Source organism: Saccostrea echinata, unplaced genomic scaffold (genome assembly GCF_033153115.1).
Source record: "Saccostrea echinata isolate AGI-Se365-2 ecotype Australia unplaced genomic scaffold, CSIRO_AGI_Sech_v1 ptg000015l, whole genome shotgun sequence".
Lineage (NCBI taxonomy): Eukaryota > Metazoa > Mollusca > Bivalvia > Ostreida > Ostreidae > Saccostrea > Saccostrea echinata.
In genome coordinates, this window is record NW_026889764.1 from 5,725,210 (window position 1) to 5,733,300 (window position 8,091).

The window sequence follows — 8,091 nt, forward strand, 5'->3', positions numbered from 1 at the left end:
TATCAACAATAGAATTTCCGAAATGTTAATTTTAAACTGGACTATTGATATCCTTGTATAATCCACTTATTTGCCAATAGCTTGCCTCGTTTTAGAAAACAACTGGGAATCAACTGGGAGAAATAAACTCCATATGCAGGTGATAATGGTATATTGCTACATAAATAAGAAAAGTTGTTGATAGAAAAGTTGGTCATCACGTTTATCATAAAGTTTTTGTTAGGTTGCTATTAATGTCTTCAACATATGTAGAATATAAATGTTATTGTTACATTAGAAGAAATTACGTAGATAATTTACTCACAAGAATTTTTCGAATTTCGTATTCTGATCCTCTGGAATATGTCTCTATAGTTTGTTTTGGAGTTGGAATTCCCCAGAATTTTAAAGTAATGTAGTCTTCCTCCAAAAACTTCAGGTACTGAATTGTATGAATAAAATATTTCTGAATAATTAAATAAATCTTAAAATGAAGTGATTTTTCTTTCTTTTGGTGGACTCAGAATTTGCCAGATTTGGCGCAATCTTTAATGTGCTTATAGGAAAATACCGACATTTTACGAACGAACGTAACTCGCCCTAACTTTCAGTATCTCGGTAGTTTTCCCGGGACCAGTTATTTAAAACAGGAACAATGAAGTATATGTGTATAATAGAACGGATAGTGTTTTTAATCACTTTGTAAATGATGAATTCTTTTGTCTAATTTTCTGTAACCACTTCAAGAGTCAAAAAGGACAAATAGAAGAAAATAAGCCATGATGCCTGAGACGGATTAGGAAACACGTTTGTTGTGCGTCAGTGATTTTACGTATATCACGTGTGCGCTGTGTTCATTAGGGGGAAAAGTTACCTTTTATAGCATGAAAAAAATCTAGACTCATATCCTGTATACATACGTGCAAAGACAGCAAGTTACTAGGTGATGCGGTTATACAGAGTCTTGTTTTAAAAGTGCACATGTGAGAGAGAGAGAGAGAGAGAGAGAGAGAGAGAGAGAGAGAGCAAATAATAAATGTAATGAATTAGCCTTGTTTTTCAAAGTTTCAGAAATCAACCATTAAACAGCAGAAAGGGGGTGGCACGTGCCTCTTTTAAACTACGAATTGTAACTACTTCCACATCCTTCCACTGCTTGAAAAAATAGCTTTACAAAACTTTACTTGCAAAGTAAATCTCATTAAAGGTGCTCCAAAAAGCAAGGTCATCTTTGTATTAACTTTACAAAAAGTAAAGGTGAAAAGGTAACCTTTACTTAAAAGAAAAGGTAATTAAGTTTAACCTTTCACCTTTAATGCTGCATTAAAGTTGATATATATATATATATATATATATATATATATATATATATATATATATATATATATATATATATGAAACTTTTTTAAATCCTTGTTTAAATACTGGCCTTTGTTTAATACACTCGTACTTAAGATTTCAACAAATGGTTTTTGACTTTTAAAATAAATAGGTATCTGATGTGTCTTTTGTGTTACCCCCACCTCGTTTTTGTTAAACTCGATCTTACTAAAAATACACAAATTTTCAAGCGTTATATCAATTTCCAGTTGTATTAGTATTAGAGATTGTCATCTACAAAATATAAAAATTTATACTATTTTTGTATACTGTAGATGGACAATCAAAAATGTAAAAATGGTATCAGATATCAGAATATAGATATAATGAACTTTAAAATTCCCTATGACTTAACCTTTAACTCATCTGATTTGTTGATATCTGATAGATGGAGAACTCTTTTTTATTTGCTTTTTGTGTAGATGTATTGAAACCTTTTCTGTTATAATTTCTGCTTCATAAATATCTACCAAAAACAGTTACAAACATTACAAGGTTACATCTTTTACTTGAACAGGCAATAAAATGACAAAGAATAAAATTAAAAAAGGTTAAAATACAATACAATATTATTTATTCATTATGGTGCATGTACATGTGTTAAAACTTTGCAGTTTAAATGGAACTAAAAATGCCATACTCAGTTATTACTCAAGATCACTGACGAGAAACTACACAACATAAATCAGGCAAAGTACTAGTATTTCCAACTTAAACTATTAAAGGCTATCTAATGAGTATTTCTGTACAGGTTAATAATGTTGACATCTTGTAAGCATAATGGTGCAATTTACATATTCACAAAATAAACAAAATTGCTTAAACATCTATTAGAATATAGGTTCAGATGTAGTTTTGCAAGATGCATAAGTAAATGCATGTGTCCAGCTTCACGCAGTGAGCCTGTTTGAGCTTGACTTCATACTTTGGACTAAATGTTACGTGTATTGCATCTGTGGTAGGAGATTATGTATGTGCTCGACTTCACACTCCTTGGAAAATATGTAACTGGTTGTGGTAGATGCTTGTGTGTTTGCATATGTGTCCAGCTTCACATATTTTTATGTATGTGCTCGACTTCACACGCCTTGGAAAATATGTAACTGGTGTTGTGGAAGATGTTGTATGTTTACATATGTGTCCAGCTTCACACATTTTCATGTATGTGCTCGACTTCACACGCCTTGGAAAATATGTAACAGGTGTTGTGGTAGATGCTTGTGTGTTTGCATATGTGTCCAGCTTCACACATTTTCATGTATGTGCTCGACTTCACACGCCTTGGAAAATATGTAATTGGTTGCGATAGATGCTTGTGTGTTTGCATATGTGTCCAGCTTCACACATTTTCATGTGTGTGCTCGACTTCACACGCCTTGGAAAATATGTAACTGGTGTTGTGGAAGATGTTGTATGTTTGCATATGTGTCCAGCTTCACACATTTTCATGTGTGTGCTCCACATCACACGCATTGGAAAATATGTATCTGGTGTTGTGGAAGATGTTGTATGTTTGCATATGTGTCCAGCTTCACACATTTTCATGTATGTGCTTGACTTCACATGCCTTGGAAAATATGTAACTGGTGTTGTGGTAGATGCTTGTGTGTTTGCATATGTGTCCAGCTTCACACATTTTCATGTATGTGCTCGACTTCACACGCCTTGGAAAATATGTAACTGGTGTTGTGGAAGATGTTGTATGTTTGCATATGTGTCCAGCTTCACATATTTTCATGTATGTGCTCCACTTCACATGCCTTGGAAAATATGTAACTGGTGTTTTGGTACATGCTTGTGTGTTTGCATATGTGTCCAGCTTCACACATTTTCATGTATGTGCTCGACTTCACACGCCTTGGAAAATATGTAACTGGTGTTGTGGTAGATGCTTGTGTGTTTGCATGTGTCCAGCTTCACACATTTTCATGTATGTGCTCGACTTCACACGCCTTGGAAAATATGTAACTGGTGTTGTGGTAGATGCTTGTGTGTTTGCATATGTGTCCAGCTTCACACATTTTCATGTATGTGCTCGACTTCACACGCCTTGGAAAATATGTAATTGGTTGTGATAGATGCTTGTGTGTTTGCATATGTGTCCAGCTTCACACATTTTCATATATGTGCTCGACTTCACACGCCTTGGAAAATATGTAACTAGTGTTGTGGTAGATGCTTGTGTGTTTGCACGTGTCCACCTTAACACATTTTCATGTATGTGCTCGACTTCAAACGCCCTGGAAAAGTTGTGGTAAATGCTGGAGTGTATGCATATGTGTCATGCTTTGCACAGAGAGAAAAGTTTTGTGTGCTCTTTTCTAGAAAATAATGATTATTTAAATATACTCCGAATACATCCTCTAAAGAAATGGATAATGATAATGAGTTACATACTAAGTTCCTTAGTGCACGATATACACAATTTTACTGAAAATTAAACTTGTGCAAAAACTCTCTTGCTGAATAACTTTCATTATTATAAATGCTTGAATGTTCATCTATATATTTTCAGATATTTTCTAGTCAATGTATATATTCTTGATCATGATGGCATCCATATTTGATTCCCCTCTCTGTCATCTTTTCTTGGTCACCAATTAATTCAACAGTAGGCTGGGTACTCAGATCTCTCAGGTGTTGGACAAAAGGAGTCCTAATAGTAAACATAATCTTTGAAATTATAGAGAATAACATCCATTTCTTTTCCAGGTTTGCATTAATTAGTTATCTTTTGAAATTAAAGCACTTCTGCAATAACCTTGAAAACTTGCCAAGATACGATAAATGTTTGTAGCATGCTTTACTACTTTAATTTTATTTTTGGAAGTTTAGAATAATAGAAATTTATATTACACAATGTTATAACACATTGAAGTCAATTCCTCACCTGACTCTCATAATTTATCTTCATAATGGAGTTGATTCTATGATGATCACTTTCAATCATTTAAAAGAACTTCATCTCAAACTATCTGAAGGTCATCCATCTACCCAACTGCCACTCACCTAAAGTGTACCGAGACTTCTGACCTGTATAATATCAAAATTCAAGATTAAAATTTAAAAAAATCTCTTCACCACACTGGTCTCTTTAAAAAATGTGAGAAATAATTTAAATACTTTTCTGAAGATGAAATAATGTAGTGAGTATCTAACAATGTTTAAAAATATTTTGATCCCTGGACAGTGATAATGTATGAAAAAGTCATGTCCCTTGTATTTGAAAAAAAATTCCATTCTTAAGGACATTACCCAACATGGAAATAATGCACATTTGTCTCTGGCACAACCAAACCACAAGAGACCTTTCCATACTTAGCACCATGCATTAGCTCTTCACTCTTTGTTTCTACAAAAGATAAATTATGAAAAGGTAATTTTTTGACAGCTAAGTCGGATTAATTATTTTCCAGTCAGTGATGAACAGAATATTTGATTTCCTTAATAATGAGGGACAGATTATTCATGTTTATCTTAAATGAACAAAGTTTGACCCCCCCCCCCCCCCCATTGCCACTACAAAAAGGAAAAAAAAAAACTGACTCAGAAACTCTAATTTCAGTGAGGTAAAGGAAATAATGGCATCAGACAAGGAAAGATTATTAATCATTTTTTTCAGTTGAGATGAGATTATATCTTTTAAACAGTTTTGAGGTTAATATATTTTAACCCACCCCCCCGCATCAAACAAAAAATAGTCGCCCCTTTATTTAGCTTTCCTAAATCTATAACAAAATTTTTATTATGATTTTTCCATTTTAATTTATTATATCCTGACACTAATACCACCACTATATAGTAGATGCAACAACTTGAGAGGTGACCCCTCTTCTTCCCTCTCTCCCCTAGATGTTTCGTCTAAATGTTAAACGACTGTTGTTCAATATCTTGAAAGACAGAAAACAGTTATACACAAAAAATAAGCACATTTTCATTACCTTGCAGTCAGTGTCGTGTGACACACGTAAACAACATCTCGCAATCTCTTTGTTTATTCTTGGCGGAATTTTTGTTGCCTCGTAGACTGGTTCCCATACATTGCAAATGCCCTGAATAAGTCCTACGCTTATTAGTTTTGTTTATAAGAGGTAATATCAGTAATATGTCCCGTTCATTTGACAACCTTTACTTTAAAATACTGAAATATATTTTATCATATATACGGATGTTTTCCACCTCAGTTTTGTGTAATCCTCTTCATCCAAGTCTTCTCGAATACAAAACGAACGATCTACTTTTAACAGTAACCCAAATATGGCACTGTGTATTCCAATGAATAGCCAATCATTTCAAATCAAGTTGAGCGGGTCTCATCGGTATTTTCGACGAAAATATGCAACCAGTGATCAGTTGAATTGATACCTTTTCATCTACCAGAAGATTTAAGGAGGTTATTGCTTGGAAAACTGTTCGAGCTCCCGGGCTGGCATGCACTGCAGGTTTGTTTACGTTTTCCATCTGTTTTCAGCATACATTGTGAAACATTGAAACTGATGAAAGTGAGGAAAAACTACGCTAAATATGTGTTTTTAGTTAAGTAACTTGATAAATTGGGGATAATGTTCCATTTTTTTTCTGTAAATGATCATGAATTAAACAAGACCAAGGAAAACAATTCTAGGTCACAATTTCAGAATGTTTAGCTGCTTACATTAGTGCTAGGAAAAAAATGTAGAAGCCAGGGTATGGCAATGTTTTTAATAGAGGACAAATTAGGTTATATTTTATAGATATTATTTTGTATTCTAAACCATGTCCATTTTCAAAAACAGGTACAGTGAAATCAATTATGCAGGTTCTTGAAGAAAGTCGTGGATGACAACAATGTATGATTTACCAGACCAAGGGATCCCAATGTTTTTTGATGGTACTTGTACATATTAGTTTTTAAAAAAATCAATAAATAATATCATAAAAATGTTACTTAAACAATTATTTAAATTATCAATTGCTTGACTTTTTCGGGAGTCAGTATAATTATACATTTCTGTTTTCAAAAAATGTGTTATTACTTTTTCCAGGCTCCAGCTACTCAGCTTACTGTGAGAGAGTTAACACCTTATTGACATATCTTTCATGAAGAAGAAACACTTGAGAAGACTTCAAGAGTTTAATTTTATAGATGGCAAGTGTTGCTTAGACCTAAAGTATTCTTTAATTGTGAAGAAAACAAACATAAGGGTGTTCGGCAATTCATAACTATTAACTGTGATTGCATTGTGTATTTTTAAAATCATTCTTTGGTATGCTTCAAACTCAAAAGTATTAATGAAAACATTGGCTATATTTATCCAGATGTATGAAATGTTTATCAAAGTATAAATTCCATTTTAGCATGTTATCTTCAAAATGAGGGACCTGTCAACTTTTACAATTCCAAGATCAGGAAATAATTCATGAGCAGCAACATGCTACTGGGAGAAAGGTACATATATCCTAAACCATAACTTGAATATCATACTATAGCTCTATAAGCAGCAACTATTGGTCTTTTTGTTACCTGATGACTAAGAAGGAAAATGGAGTTAATTATATGTGTTCAGTAATTATTCATAGATACTGATGCCAGTTCTTTTTCACAAATTATCTTGCAAGTAAGACAAACATTTTCTCAATTCTGCAAAAGTATCTTATCTACAGAAGGTCACGAGAAATCTTATTTTACTCCTACATTAGTATATTTTGTAAATAATCCTTTCAAAAGAAAAATTAGGTAATGATAAACAAAGAAATTACAGAGTTATTAAATTTTAATCTTAGGGGTAAGATAAGGGCTAGTGGCCCAGTCCATTTATATCATAAAATAAGTTAATAGCAACATGTTCATCAGTTTGTATCTGTCTTATTTAATAAGATTAACATAGTCTTTTTGGTGAAAAGAAAGGCTGACATTAATGGTTCAAAATATTTTCTTTTTGAGGTTAAAGGTCATGTATAAAATTTTTATCTACAAGTATTAATATGGTTGCATCTCGTTTCAATTTTCATTAGTCATGATACTGTGAATACTGATATCTCAGTTTATTTGAATTTATAACACAGATGCCTATGAAAATATTCATGTCACTGAAAATATATATATATTTTTTTTTTTCTTTTAAGGAAAACAGTAGAAGACTGCCTGCATGAGAATAAAAGTTTTGGACTCTGAAAAGGAATATGTGACAAAATATATATTTGGACAGTTGTTGATTTCCACAGAAACGCATGTCGAGTAACAAAAAAGTGGAGCACAGTTTCATGTCAATTCAAATCTTTAAATTCAAGGATGAACAATTGGTTCTTTATAAAACAAAATGACATGTTTGAAAAGGATTTTAGTGCAATGTACTCTGTCCTGGATACTTATCTATGTGTATGGGATTTGCAGGATAGACTATGAACAACAGATACTGTCAAGAAATTTGATGTTGTTGATTATATGTTTGTATAAAAATGTTTAATATAGTAATAAACAAAGTTTAAGTCAATCTGTTGTTACTTTGTATATTAAGTATGATGTCCAGACTTCTTTTGCAGTTTCAATTTGGAAGGAAAAGCTTATTTATCATATGCACAAGCTTTATTCAAAAGAATGGAAAACAGTAATTAACTTTTGTGGCTATTAAAGATGTTATTTAATTAAATTTAATATTTGTAATTATCAGATTTAATGTACCCCAAATACTGTGTTTAATGTTTGTAAATATTAACTTTACTTTTTTGTAAAGTCAAGACAATGTGGGACAT

General features: G+C 32.4%; 1 long non-coding RNA gene across 1 annotated transcript; it reads left to right on the forward strand.

The window, feature by feature from the left end:
* Positions 1–5,690: 5,690 nt before the first annotated feature.
* Positions 5,691–6,440, forward strand: LOC133187782 (uncharacterized). The gene is made up of 3 exons (XR_009721245.1): positions 5,691–5,801; positions 6,135–6,229; positions 6,384–6,440. It is a non-coding gene; the product is annotated as an uncharacterized LOC133187782 (long non-coding RNA).
* Positions 6,441–8,091: the final 1,651 nt, after the last annotated feature.